The 14211-nt window shown below is 52.1% G+C and overlaps 1 long non-coding RNA gene across 1 annotated transcript in view; it reads left to right on the forward strand.

The window, feature by feature from the left end:
* Positions 1-133: 133 nt before the first annotated feature.
* LOC109311838 overlaps positions 134-14211 on the forward strand; it is a 99732-nt gene continuing 85654 nt past the window's right edge. The window contains exon 1 of the long non-coding RNA XR_002101635.1: positions 134-185. This is a non-coding gene — a long non-coding RNA (uncharacterized LOC109311838). The remainder of the gene's footprint in view (positions 186-14211) is intronic.

Raw genomic sequence — 14211 nt, forward strand, 5'->3', positions numbered from 1 at the left:
GTTGATCCCAGAATTTACTGCAGTCTCTGCTTCAGGTTTTCTATTTAGGTTGTGGGGGGGTGAGTCTTTGTGAGTCAGACAGTCTGTGTCCTGTATCAGGGCTCCCCCAAGAACATGGAGCTGACAGGTAACAATTTACACAGAAACTTGAACCTGTGTAGCTCTTTCTCTCTCAGGATGTGGAAGTGAATGAATTACTAGAAACTTAAACTAGAAATGTAGTTTACAGTAATCTAGAAGCATAACAAATGGCTATCAGGCCAGTTCTGTTTGCTCAGGGTTATTCTGTTGATACTTCTCTGACTTCTACCCCTCCCCAAGCCTGCCCTCTCTACCCAATAAAGATGTCCATTAGAAAGCCCTGTGGTACATGCTTGAGAGTGTTTGGGCACACCTTTTTGCTTCCTTTGCATGGCTGAGTAAGGGAGGCTACTTTCCGTGCTTCAGGCTAATAAGTAGTACTCCAAAATCCCAAGGTCTACAGGACCTGTGTATCCTAGGTGGCACATGGCCCAGACAGAGACCTGAGTCTGGGTGGTGGCGGTGGTTACCCCAGGCTTGCAGGTGTGCTCCAGGAAGCAGGGTGGCCAGTCATAGGCACCCCAAGGGAGACACTCGGGTTTTGGTTTTTGGCCGAGCACAGTGAGGTGGGTGACTCAGTGCTGGAGCACCCCCCACTAGCCCACCAGAGGTTGTGCAGGGCTTCACTTCTCACCCCTAGTGCAGCGCTGGCTGCCTCTCTCCCCACAGCTCTTCACCGCACCTGCAGCTCCACACCCACAAAGGGGAAGCCTTGCACTGGACTCCATGAGGAAGCAGGGATGGGCTCCCTCCACTTCTGGCAGACTGCAGGACCGTCACAGTGGGGAGGGGGAGGAAGCAGGAGGGAAGAATTAACCCCCTTCCTGCCCACTTTGCCTTAACAGGGTCATGCCAGCTGGTGTCTCTGCTAGGGCCAGTCCCTGCTCCGGCTACAGAGCAGAGAGGCAGGGGCAGCCCTGCAACTGGAGCAGAGAGGCCTGCCCAGCCCAGAGAGCATGCCAGGATGCTGGGGGTGTCTACTTTATCTTAAACCAGCAAGGGGTCTGGGACAGACATTGCATAAACCAGTTTGACCCAAATCAGTTAAGTCTGATACTACATTCAACCACATTTATTTTAAATTGGTTTTAGCCATTTTGAAACTGGTTTATGTGCATGGAATGTCTGTTCTGTTACTGGTTTAAACCAGTTTCTGATCACTTAAACTGGTTTATGTGTAATGTCTGTCCCTAACCCTAGTGTCTGGACTCCTGGTTTGTGACCCTTGGTTTCTGAACTTTTAGACTTGGCGTCTTCATATCAGAGAGCCACCAACCCTCCACATCCAGCCTGTGCCTGCTAGAAGTCCCTATATGCATGATGAAGTTCACTCTGAGTATAAGTAACAAATATAGTATAGGCTGAAGTAGTTACTTTATGGTGGATCACGGTTCCCCCTGAACATTATGAATCCTACTGGCTATTTAGTCAAAATTTCCATTGACAAATAGCTGCCATCTCTCCCACTTGTTTGTTACCATTTTGGAGAAGGAAAAGAATAAAAAATGATTTAGTCTAGCAAGGTATTCATTAGTCCTTTTTAGAGTGTATTTGTAAAGATTTAAAATATTCAAATATGAAATATTGTGGATTCTTGTGGGTTGTTCCTTGAGGCATATGAGTTCATATTATAAGTTCTTAAGCTATATTTTATTTTAATAACAATGTTTTATTTCATGGCCCAAGAGCTATTTAGGAGGTTTCAGCAAGCACTCAGAAACATGACTTAATATTTTAAAATATTAAAAGCAGATAGAATATTTATACTATATCTGCTAACAAGAATTTAACATTTTTAAATTCTATTTGGCTAATCACCATCCATCAGAAATTATTTTAAAAACTCCAATTTTTCCCAAAGCAGATTGCAATAGTGATAACTTTTCAGTCCCAATGGTCTCTTGAAACAAGAAGTATTTCATTTCCAGGTGTGACCTTCCCTCCAACTATGTTAAGTGATTCATAAGCATGAAAATACTTTGAAATGATCATTGCTAGTAATGATTCCCTTAACAGAACAGGTAGGCTGCACTATAGCAGACTGCCTCCACTTTCAGTTGGAAACTATTCTTTTCCAAAGAAAGGGTTTATAATGATTATTAAACAAAGGAAATCACTCTAAAATTATTTTCAGCATCTCCAAGTCCTTTTCTGGAAATGTACCTTATTACATCCAGCAAAATTTCTACCCTATGGGCTAATTCATTGCAGGTGATAGCAGATATGGTATTGTTGGCTTAAAAGCGTTCTGTATGCCAGACATGAATTTGGCTTTGTAAGAGAAATTGCTTGTAAAGTTCAACTAATATATTTCACTAAAATAGGTACATGAACACAAAATATTTTCTTACTCAACAGGACTTCTTCCTGTACATGTGTTTAGAATCAGATCTACTCATTTTAAGGGGAAAAATATTTACTATCTCCCCCCATTTGAATCCTACTGAGCCAACATATCTAAGAGAAGCAACTGAGGGTCCTTTATTCTTCCTTTTTCAAATCAGTATCTTCATTTTCATTTCATTTCCAATTCCTTGTTTGGAATGTTCTCCCAAAGTGTGTTTGATAAGGCCTACCACCTACAATTCTTATCTCTGAAAAACCCTCAGAAGAAAGGAACTCCATTTGAATTGGCCCTCTTCCACTTTGGAGGAAGCTACTGTAATCTAGTGATGCGGGTTCCACGCATATTCAGTGTAGAGTAGGGGTAGGCAAGCCTCAGCATGGGTGCCGGAGCATGACATGCAAAGGCATTTTGCTTGGTGCAGATGACTTGGAAGCGGCCAGGGCTGCGCTGTCACAACAAGGATTGGGTCCCTTGCAGCCTCCCCTCTGTCTGCAAGTGATTGAAAGCCCTATCTCTGGGATCAGCAATGTTTTTGGTCCGAGTGCGAAAAATCATGCAACCTCAACTTGAAAGATGTTGGTATGCCAGGGGTGGATGGCAGGGGAGCTTTGAAGGTCCTGATCCTCATTGTGGCAGTGCAGCCCTGGTCCCTTCCCTGCTGTCTGCCTGGAGTCCTCCATGCAGCAGGACACCAGCAATGAGCTTGGAGGGAAAGGCAGGGGGTGGGGGAGTATAGGGGAAGACTCCTGTTTGGGAGTGATACAAGTAATTTCTTTGGTCCCTTTCCTCCCCAGTACTGTTGCTCTGGGGTCTGTCTTGCCAAAAAAGCTCCAAGCTTCTCCCATTTCTTTGTACTGGATCTTGGGCAGCGAGGTGTGGGCATTGCAGGGGAGCCAGAAAAGGAGGAAGGAATGCCACCAAGACCTGGAGCAGGGTGCTGGGGGGAATCAGCTGCATTCTACTCAGGGGCTGGGGAGGGAAGGGCGGGGAAGACAAGTGGGACAGGGGAACACTCCTGCTGCCCCCCTCCCCCCACCCCTAGGTATGGTGTCTGTGCCCTTCAGCCTCACTGGGCTCTGTGTTTGTATGTGAATGAGTGAGATCAGGCACTCTGTGTATGCACGTTTGTGTGTCTGATTGGGGGGCAGCTGGGAGTGGGGCACATATCCCACCTCCTTGCCTCCAGGGGTGGGGGCTGTACCAGGGCTAGAGCCTGAAGGGACCTGCCTCCAACCTGATCCCACTCTGCACATGTATGTGTGCATGCACACAGACACACAGAGGCATGCACAGACATATGCTTCCCTGCCACTTCCTCCCTCTCACTGCTACATGGATAAGCAACATATCTCCTCCTCCTCCTCCCCCCTCCCAGTGCCAGCAGGGCAGGCATGAGGTGACAGTGCAGCAGGGTGGTAGGGATAGCAAATTATTCTGTGTGTGCTTACAGTCCCCCACCCACTTCCCCCTCCTCCCTCAAACTGGCTACCTGCTCCTGTAGACATCAAGAAAACAAAGGAAAGAGTGCACAAATAAATCCCCAAATTAACCCAATCTAGAAAATCAGTATCTCCAGTATTGTTTTCCTGTGGAACTTCCCCCAGGTCAGAGGTGGGCAAGGAATATACAAAATGAATATAATTATAGGGCAGGGGCTGGCAATTATTTCAGGCAGAGGGCCATTTACCTAGTTTTGGCAAGCTGTCCAGCACCGCATGGGTAGCCCTGCCCCTTGACAGGTGCCCTGCCCCCTAGTCACCATCTTGGGACCAATGTCCCAATGTCTTGGGACCAATGTCTCAGGGCCAGTGCCAGTGAGGCCCAGAGCGGGGCGCAGGCTGGCAGGCTGCACCAGCGGGGAGAGTGGGGAGCTGGCCCAGCTCCATAGAGTCCCTGCTGGCCAGGACCCTGTACCTCTGCCACCATGCTCTGGGCCCTGCTGGCGCTGGCCCCAGGGCAACAGTGTGGGCCTTGTGCACCCGCTCACTCCCAGTGCCACCCAACCCCATAGTACAGGTGGGGGGCTGTGTGCAGCCCTGACCCCATGCTTTCCGGTAGGTAATGAGCTGGTGCAGAGTGTGGGGAAAAGCGGCCCCTTCCCTGCCCCATGGCCAGTGCTCACTGCTGCACCCCTTGCAGCCTGTGCAGGCCTGTCGTGAGCAGTCACAGACAGCCCCAGGTGGGCTGCAAGTGGCTGCAGTGCAGGCTGCTGGCCATGGGGCGGGCGAGGGGCCACTTTTCCACCCCCCCATGCTCAGTACCACCCCTGCTGCCCACCCCTGCTGCCAGCCTGGGCCCCGCGCTGGCTTTGGGCTTGCCCGTCGGGGCTGTGCCATGGCAGCAGCAGTTGCAGCCCGCCCACTTGCCATGCCAGACAGTGTTTTCCCCTGCTGCCCATGTGCTGCCCACCATGTGAGCTCCGGGTGGGCAGCAGCAGCAAATACTGCCCCGCATGTCAAGTGGGGGGCTGCAGCTGCTGCTGACACATGCAGCCCTGACAGCCAAGCCCAGAGCTGTGCAGGGCCCAGGCTGGCAGCAGGTGCAGGTTACAAGCTCGTGCTGAGCATGGGGGTGGGGGAAGCGGCCCCTCCACTGCTCCATGGCTGGCACCCTGCACTGCAGCCACTCACAGCCCTTATGGGGCTGCCTGTGTCTGCTCAGGATAGCCCTGTGCTGGTGTAGCAGGAGCGTTGGCCATGGGGCGGGGGAGGGGCTGCTGTGTCCCCTTCTGCTCTTCCCCCCCTTACCTGAGGTTCCGGTGCGATGCACTCACATGGTCCCAGGCCAGAAGCCCCTGCTGGGGCTTCCAGCTGGTGGGGAGGAGCCAGGCAAGCCCTGCTGTTGTGGGAGCCCGCCAAGCTTCCCCTTGGTCCTACTGCCCTTCATCATTTTTGACAGGAACCAAGGACAGATCAATATTAATTTCTAAATTTTTTAGGGGCCCTGTGGGCCGGGTAGAATGGTGGATTCAGCCCATGAGCCATATTTTGCCCAACCCTGTTATAAAAGGTTTATGTGTTGTAATGTAAGCAAATTTGTTATTGAGAAACGAAGAATCCAGTTGGTGGAGAAGCACAAGTCTGCAATCTTACACCAGGAAAAATCAGGAGAGTTTCTACTGAAGATAATGGAGTAACAATAACACAAGTAAAATGAGATTCAGGCTCTGGATCTGTTTCTTAGAAAAACCGGTAGAGAATATGACTATTGTTTTCAATCTGTGGTCCGCTGTCTCCTGAGGGTCAATGGACTATGTCTAAGGGGTCTGTGAAAGATGACTATGATGAACTAAAAGTATGTGAATATCCACAGTTACAATTTGAAGGGCTCTGCACCTCCATTTGAATTTTTTCATTTCATGCAAATGAAAAGAGATTGAAAACCTGTGGAATAGGAGGATAACACAGAAGTTGGTACCAGTATTCAAAACCTATTTTGGCATACTAAGGAATGGGTTTATGGAATATAGCACTATAGTACAATAGTTTCTTGTAAAGTTTGGTGCTTCTGACAAATTAAGCCTTTTAGTGGATAAGGAACAAAGGAGGGAAATATTAAAATCCATGGGGCCAGACTCACTCCACGGTTATGCTGATTCGTGCTTCAGATGCCCCACTGGCAGAAACTGTACAACAGGGGCAGGCACAGGCAGCTCCACTTGAGCTATGAGCAGCTGCAGTGTGGGGCACCAGGCGTGGGGCAGGGAGGGGCTGCTTCCCTCCTGCCACATACTCCTTCCTTGCCTGGGGTCCCCCCCCCACTTACCTGAGGTTCCTGTACTGCCGGGCAGCCATGTGCTCCCAACAGAGGGGCCCTGCTGTTGTGGGAGCCTGCCGGGCTTCACCTGAGTACTACTGCCCTTGGTTCCTGTCATTTTTGACAGGAACCAAGGGCAAAGAAATATTAATTTTCTACATTTTTTTAGGGGCTCTGCAGGCTGGATAGAATGGCCTTGTGGACCAGATCTGGCCTGTGGGCTGTATTTTGCCCACCCCTGCTCTACAAGCAAGACTACATAGTTGTAGAAACCTTAAGTGCCTCAGCCACTTGTTTCATCTTAATGTAAAAGAACTTAGGGCGTTTATACACGTGATACAGGAGTAGGGTGGAAGGGTGCTTTAATTAAAGCAGCTTGTGTATTGGCATCCACATGCTTAAAAATGGCAGCAGGGATACTTTAGCTAAAGTTTGTCAAATGAGCTTTAGTTAAAGTGCCCCGCCATCATTTTTAAGCATGGGGACTGTGGAGGGCCAGTAGGGGGTGCTCCTGCATTGAGCCACCCACCTCACTGCACCCGACCACCTTCCAGACTCCGAGTGCCTTCCTGGGGGTGCCTCACGTCTGGCCGACCCCCCTCCTGGAGCACACCCGCTAGCCTGAGGGTTCCACTGCCACGACTCATGGCTGGGCTTGATTCTGGCTCTGTGCACTCTGGGAAACACAGGCCTAGTCACCCTCGAGGGTACTTGATTCACTTCAAGAACTTGGGATGCTTCCCTCAATCAGAAGCATCACAAGTAGTGGTCTCCCTTAGTCAGCCAAACCAAGGGGACCCCAAGGCATAATTTAGACCTACTCCCAATAAATCTTCCACACTAGGTACAAAGGAGAGCTTTATTGTTTACAAGGGGTAAGGCTGGAATAGGGTGCAGGGTAGAGCAATATCAGAGAAATCCCAAACAGCAAACTGGCATGGCTGGGTAGCCTTTGATCACACATCTGAGTTACTGCAACTATGTATCTAGTTAGATCTCAGGTAGCTTACTCACAAGTATCATCCAGAGGCAGGTGGAGATTCCCCCTGGAAGCAGGCAGTTCCTTGATCATGAGTTTTGAGAGCGAGAGCAAGTTGCAGATGGTTCAGCTCTTCTCTGTCTCTGAGTCTCCCTCATGGCTGCTGCCCCCTCCTCCTGGGCAGTCCTTGACTTATTTAGCCCTTGTGACCTCATTTACCTGGTCCAATGGAGGCCAGCCCCTGTTGGCTGTCAGCCAATCAATTTGAAATGCATCACTAGTTGCTGGGCAGACTGGCAGTTCCTAGGTCCCCAGGAAGCAAGCCCACCACCCAGGTATGTGATACCAGTCATGTAGGCAGAAGGAACAGGTTTCCCCCTTCCCTCAGGAATGTATCCTGTTCAGGTTACCTAAAGAGGTAGGGTAAGGTGTGTATCCTCTGCTAGGCCCATCCTAACCAAATTGTCACAGAGCAGAGTTTTTGGGGAGAAACAGAGGTGGCCTTCTGCCACAGGGACATTGACACATGAGGTGCTGGAGCATGGTAATTCGCACACTCCTGCAGACTTGACTAATCAGATCTGCTCAGTAATCATGCTGTAATTACAGCATGTTGGAGCAGCCTCGCTACTCATGTATCAGCACCCTTCCAGTGTTTAGAAATAGGTGACCACAGCTTAATATGAGCATTTTATGTAAATCTCCCTGGATGCTGCTATAAGTCATGGCAGTTGCCAACATTTTCCCACAGTCTGATCATTGCTCCTTCTCGCTCTTTCCTGTCCTTAACCTGTTTTCTGTGCCAGCAGCTGTATGGAGACAGTTACATTAACTGTGTGCTTGGGATCTCCCTAGCAGGGGATTAAGGGACAATCTGTGCCCCAAATGTGTCAACAGAGCAATACAAAGAGAACTGAGCAGAGCTGGCAATCTGCCTACCTTTCTATAATTTAATTTGCTTTGTGAATGTGGAAGGCAAGTGATTGGGACTTGATTACAAAGAAATTGTCCAAATGCTGCTGTGAATCACCAGACTCCATTCAGAATAATTATGGATTTTTAAATTACTCCAGTGTAAACCAAACAGGAATAGGTCCCAGCTGGAACTGTTTTTATAATTGTTTTTGAACATCAGATCACTCAATAGCACTTACAGGGACATTCATAATGCCAGAACCTGAATGCATGCATTAATCATTCTTTCATTCTAATGATTTGGGTCTTTACCAGACAGACATAAACATTTGCATATACAAATGTACATATTAACCCATTGCTTTTGCCATTGCAGTGGCAGGGCACTGTCAGCACCCTTGCCTCCCGTGCTTTTACCCATGGTATGTTATAGCGCAGAGGTGGACACAGTACAGCCCATGGGCTGGATCTGGCCTGGAAGCCCATTCTATCTGGCCCATGGGGCCTCTAAAAAATGTAGAAAATTAATATTTTTCTGCCCTTGGTTCCTGTCAAAAATGACAGAAACCAAGGGCAGTAGTACCCAGGGGAAGCCTGGTGGGCTCCCACAGCAGCAGAGCCTGCCTGGCTCCGCCCCCCTGCTGGGGTTTCTGCGCTGGGAGCATGTGGCTGCCCAGTGGCGTGGGAACCTCAGGTAAGTTGGGGGGGACCCCAGGCAAGAAAGGAGTGCAGGGCGGGAGGGAAGCAGTCCCTCCCCACCCCACACCCAGTGCCCCATGCTGCAGCTGCTCGCAGCCCATGTGGGGCTGCCTGTGCCTGCTCCAGACAGCCCCATGCAGGCTGCAAGTGCCTGCAGTGTGGGGCACCAGGCATGGGACAGGGGAGGTGCCCCTTCCCCCCCTGCGTTCAGCGTTTCCCTGGGCTACTTCCCTGTGCAGAGGAAAGCGGCCCCTCACCTACCCCATGCCCAGTCCCCCACACTGCAGGCACTCACAGCCTGTCTGGAGCAGGCACAGGCAGGCCCAGGCTGGCTGCAAGTGGCTGCAGCATGGGGCGCCGGGCATGGGGCAGGGAGGGGCTGTTTTCTGCCCCCCCTGTGCTCAGCACCACCTTGTAACCAGGCTGGCAGTGGGGCAGGTTACAAGCTGGTGCTGAGTGTGGGGAAACCTGCCCCATGGCCAGTGCCCCATGCTGCAGCCGCTCGCAGCCTGCCTGGGGTTGCCTGTGCCTGTTCCGGACAACCCTGCATGGGCTGTCAGCACTTGCAGCAGGGAGCGCTGGCCATAGGGCAGGTGAGGAGCCACTTTTTCCCATGCTCAGCACCAGCTTCTTCCCTGCTGGCAAGCAGGGGTTTGGGGCTGAGCACTGCCCTCCGCCTGTGCTGCAGTGCTGGGGGGCACTGGGTGTGAGTGGGCGGGGAGCCAGTGGGAGCATGGGGCCCACACCAGTGTCCCAGATCCAGTGCCAGCGGGACCCAGAGCAGGGTGGCAGGAGCATGGGGTCCTGGCTGGCAGGGGCTCTATAGAGCTGGGTCAGCTCCCCACTCCCTGCTGGTGCAGCCCAGCCCAGCTCCACAGACTCTTGCCAGCCTGTGCCCTGCTTTGGGCCCCACCGGTGCTGGCCCTGGGACATTGGTCCCAAGACATTGGGATACTGGTCCCAAGTTGGTGACCAGGGGGCGGGGCACCTGTCAAGGGGTGGGGCACCTGTCACAGGGCGAGGCTACCTGACAGCCTGCCAAAACTGGGTAAGTTGCCCTCTGTCCAAAATAATTGCCCGCCCCTGTTATAGGGTCTTCCCAGCATTTCTAGTTGTGTGCCTTGTAGGGATGTGTGAGTGTTTGAAATGTTGTTTTTTAAACAATCTATGGGTAAATAGTTGCCTGCAAATACAGGGGGCTGAACTCAGTGGCCCAGGAGACCTCTTCCAGTCCTATCTGCCTATAAACACACCTTATGCTCTCCAGTTTAACATAGTCTCCCCTCCTGTGGTTTCACTCATTACTAATGCAGTACAAGAAAATTTCACTTTTGAGCTTTCTCACTCTTAAGCCTGGGCTGATTTGTGTTTTTTTCTATCAGGTCAGGACATTTCCGGATTCTTAAGCCTTGGCCCCTGGTTTCCCCATGGCAAGGCTCTTTGGGTGCCTCTACACATACTCTGGGGCTGGGGGGATGCTTTAATTTGAGTGGCTCTCAGGATTAATCATCTGCTCTGATGCACTGTAATTACATCGCATTGGACCAGGCATCCCACACATCTACAGGCACCATTTAGCAGTCCTTGCTCCCATACCAGAAGGAACTCATAGCTAGTTCTTCCTTAGGCTTAGGTTACAGAAGAGCCAGCAGTGCCCACTTGTTCCCCCACCTTTCTTCTCCCACTGACAACAGGCTGCCATTCACAGAGACAGTTCACCTGGTTTACAAGTGTGGGGCTACATACAAGCGGGGGATTTTACACTTGTACATAGGTGTATCTAGGATGGCAGTCAATGGGGTGTGAATATGCCTGTTTGAGAGTGTGCAGTGAAGACACTTAATTGTGTATGTGCTACACAGCTGAAGAGCATTGGTGACGTGTAGGGGGTGCACATGGGTGTACGTGCACCACCTGAGATCAGTCACGCACCCCTGGAAGTGCCACCCCTAAGTGCCAACCCCCGGGAAGTGCCACCCCCTGAGATTAGCCATGCATCCCTTGGAAGCTGGCTCGACAATCGGCCGCTGGGGGACCTCCCCCCACCCTGTTGGCCATCGGTGTGGGGTGTGTTTACAATACACCCTGATCCCAGGGTGGGGGAAGGTCCCCACATGAGCTGATCTACCCTGGCCCTGTACCAAAGCTGGGCTGAGAAGGGTGCCTGGGGCCAGCAGCAGGACCAATCTTCCCAGCACTGGATGCGGGCTGTGCCTAGAGTTTGTCTGCCATCTGGGAGGAAGATTGGGGGCCTGCATCCCTGGGAGGACTCTGGCACAGCCCCTGAAGCCCTTTCAGGGGTGTGGGCGAGCCCCTGATTTGTCTGCTGGATGCCAGCTGAAATTTCGCACAGCCCTACTGCTCTGCTCCCACTGCCCTCTGGTGTTCCCACTGGGATTGTGTCCTCCATTTATTAGAGCAGAAAAGTTGCACAAGACTAAAAGGCTGGAAGATTTCACTGGGGAAATAGCATAATTCCCAGAAAATACAAGGTGTTGTTTCTGATTACTTGGGTTTTACCAGGTAGAGAGTCTCTAAAATGAAGGGACGAGATTAGACTACTGGGGTAATTTTGGGGCAGTCAGTGAAGGAAGATGATGAGGGGAAAAGTGGGGCTAGAGCAATGAGCAGTAATGGGGAAGGATGGCCTAGACAACAGGAATCAGAACCTGTGTTTAAAGAAGAGTGTATCACACATTAGGATTACATTTTCTCTCATACAACATGTACTCAAAACTGGGGCGCATGTTTTAAGTGGGGAAGCTGATTTTGTTCTTTGGGGTTGGAAACACCCTGGTTTGATTTCTGCCCTGCAGTGCATCAGCTGTGATATTACTGTTGAAGCAACTGAGGGAGTTAACTTCATTGTTCTTCACTGTATAGGTGTTAACTATAGTTCCTTCCTTGTAATGGTCTTGACATTCCACTAATCAAGCTAACTTATCCTAGGGCAAGTTTGTTGTTTGCTAGCTGCTCCTGGTCTCTAATTTCAGGGCCTCTTTAGCTGTTTAGCTCGGACTCTTCAACTATTTTACCAAATCATAGATGGAGACTAATCTTCAGGAGCAGCTAGGAATTCAAGTTTAGTTATGTGTGAAAGGAAGGGCAAGTCATTTGAGATTAAGCTTTGTCCAGGGTCGATGAAGCCATGACTGTGAAAAAAGTTCCTTTTCTTTATTTTGACTTTCAAAAAACAAGGTGTATGTTATTTGGGAGTGCACTATATGCAAGAAAATACAGTAGTGACTTCAGCAAAGGAGACAGAGATTGGCAGGGCTACTGACAGGGGTGGCACCAGCCTTTTCCTGGTGAAGGGGCTGAGGTTGGCTAGACAGAAAATTGGGGGGGCTGTGCCTATACATCTTCTGGCCAAGCATATTTATTTGGCCAGACCAGGAGTGCCACACCTCTGTTGGCAGGAGCAGGGAGGGCTCAGCTGTGTGAGTTGGGTGGTGGCAGTCCAGAGCAGGGAGAGTGGGGGGCTTGGACAGGGGCAGCACTGGGAGGGGTGGCTATGGTAGGGCTAAGGTGCATTTTGGGGAAGTGTGAGAGAGCCCATGCTAAAAACAGAGGCAGCTGCCCTTGACCCACATCCCCAAAGGACCTGGCTGAAACCCTTCTTACCCAGGTGTTTCTGGAGGGGAGGAGCTGGGAACTCGAACCGTAGTATAGCCCCCCAGAGACCTAGCCTAGCATAGCCCTCCAGAGACCCCCCCAGCAGCCGTGGAGCCCCCCGCTGGCCCCCAGCACAGGCGGAGGTAAGCAGTGCCCATGGTGGGAGGGGGTTAACCCCTTAGTGAGTGGAAGGAGGCGGCTGAGTGGAGCCAGGCCACGTCTCGCTCCACCCAGGCCCCTACTTGGCCCAGCCCCACAGGGAGAGAGAGAGGTGGGGGGGTACTCACCAGTCCCCCTCCAGCTGGGCAGGGCCCCCCAAATCCCAGGCAGGGCCCCCCCCTTGCCCGAGAGCAGCTTCCCTGATGGCGGGCCCACTGCGCATGCTCACAGTTTGAAAGGGCCCACAAACAGCAAAAAAGTTCCAGTTAGGCTCTGGAGTGGTGAGAGATGCACAGGTGAAATCCCGCTGTGCTCCCACTCCCCTGAAGCCCTGCAGAGACCCCCCAGCAGCCGCAGAGCCCCTCGCCGAACCCCAGCACAACCAGAGGTAAGCGGGGTCTGTGGTGGAAGGGGATTAACCCCTTAGTGAGTGGGAGGAGGTGTCTGAGTGAAGCCAGGCCGGGTCTCGCCCTGCCCAGACTCCTACTTCACCCAGCCCCCCAGGGAGCCATGTGAACAGGGTGTGCAAACAAGCGTGCTTGTCTGCCGGCGTGTGAGTTAGCACGGAGTTCATGCAGGAGGGTGTGCGGGAGGGCCTGAGGCCCTGCCTGCGAACCCCCCAGGGTAGACAGTCCCAGCCGTAGCCAGCCTACCAGTTGCATGATGCGGATGGGCACCCACCACACCCCGAGGGTTCCCGAGGGTTCTGCAGTCCCCCCCTCTGGCACCTCAGAGATGGCCACCCAGATGGAGCCCATGGTTCCAGGCTCCATGCAGACGAGCCTCTGGCTCTCGGCTGCTCAGGCTGCCTGTCCCTTTTTTAGGCTCTGGGGCCCAGGAGCATGGCCACCTCCCCTTGTGAGGTATACTCCCTTTTGGGGTCTCTGGCGCACCAGCTGGAGGAGCTGCAGGCCACAGTCCAGAGACTGCGTGCCATCTGGGACTGTGAGCAGGAGACAGACTCCTACTGCCAGGCCCTTCTCCCCTGGGAGGCAGAGGGTAGACCATAGTATCCCTCCAGGACAAAGGAGGACTCCAGGACCTCCTACTTTGTCCAGTCAGGGGCATGGACTGAGGTGGTCAAGGGCCCTAAGGCCCACTGCACCAAGGCACCTGCCCCATTGGAACTTAGCAACAGGTACGCACCTCTTGCTGCTCCAGCAGAGCCTGCTCAGCTGCCGGCTCCCACAGGCAACACAGGCTTAACTGCAGCTACTGCCCCCACTCTCCCCAAGACAAAACGTAAGGTGTTTGTTGTGGGAGACTCCATCCTGAGGGGGACTGAGGGGTTAACCTGCCGCCCCGACCCCTTAGCCCGGTAAGTCTGCTGCTTCCCGGGGGCCTGCATCTGGGACATTGTAGAGAGGATCCTTAAGCTCCTCCAGCCCACAGACCACTATCCCATGCTCCTTATTTATGTGGGCACCAATGACACGGCTCGGAGCACTCCCAGCTGGGTCATGAGGCGCTACAGGGATTTGGGAGTGGGGCTAAAGGGTCTGGGGGCACAAGTGGTGTACTCTTTGATCCTCCCAGTCTCAGGCTATGGGCTGAGGAGGGAAAGGAGGATCCATGTAGTGAACCAAAGACTGCGGTGCTGGTGTCATTGGGAAGGCTTTGGCTTCCATGACCACAGCCCACTCTTTGGCGAGAGAGGCAG

Source organism: Crocodylus porosus, unplaced genomic scaffold (assembly GCF_001723895.1).
Source record: "Crocodylus porosus isolate Cpor-Errol unplaced genomic scaffold, CroPor_comp1, whole genome shotgun sequence".
Lineage (NCBI taxonomy): Eukaryota > Metazoa > Chordata > Crocodylia > Crocodylidae > Crocodylus > Crocodylus porosus.